Source organism: Carlito syrichta, unplaced genomic scaffold (genome assembly GCF_000164805.1).
Source record: "Carlito syrichta isolate Samal-C Ts95f unplaced genomic scaffold, Tarsius_syrichta-2.0.1 Scaffold314855, whole genome shotgun sequence".
Taxonomy (NCBI): domain Eukaryota; kingdom Metazoa; phylum Chordata; class Mammalia; order Primates; family Tarsiidae; genus Carlito; species Carlito syrichta.
In genome coordinates this window covers 336,048-336,838 of record NW_007258951.1, presented here as the reverse complement: position 1 = coordinate 336,838, position 791 = coordinate 336,048, and positions in this window count along the sequence as shown.

The window sequence follows — 791 nt, the reverse complement described above, 5'->3', positions numbered from 1 at the left end:
CTTCCCCTCCCCCCCATAGTTTCCCACCACTGTCAGTCATTTTCTTATAGTATTACATTGGATGTTCAAGGTCCACTATATGAGTGAGAACATTCTTATGTCTTCTAATAACTATGATCAATGGAGTTCATTCATAACCCCAAAATTCAACTCAAACTCACTTAGAGCATCTTCTAAGTGCTCTCTTAACTCTGCCAGAGAAAGGGATAATCTGGAACAACAAAAGACCCAGTCAGTAAAGCTATAGAATTAACCTAAGAAGTTATCCACAAATCCCACGCAAGTGCATTTCTGTAAGAATTCATGTTTCACATTCAAACTTCTACTGGAGTTTCAAGGATACTTAAAATAAAATCCTTCAGGACTGGACAAATAGTCCACAAATCAGACAACCTTTACCTCTACAAGCATTTTTATATCAGGTTTCAGTCTTTTTTCAAACTGAGAACATGTTACAAGCCCATTCATGACCAAATGTAATCTGCTATGATACAGATTCACAGCCAAGTTTGGCTGTCTTGGCTGTAATAGTAGTGTAAAACAGTTTGTAAAGTGCCTATATCTCTAACAAAATACACCACCAGAACCAGTTTGACATTTATCTGTTTGCTTCTGAAATATTTTTCTAAATATTGTTTATGTGTATAAAAGTTTAAGATAGTACACTGTGGATATGTGTCTTTCTGATGTTCAGAGCACAACTGTACATGCTCTCAGTTAAGAAAAGCTCAAGTTCCAGACTTGCCCAGGCACTCTCAGCCAGTGAGCTCTGTCCAATCTGTCTTCAAGTA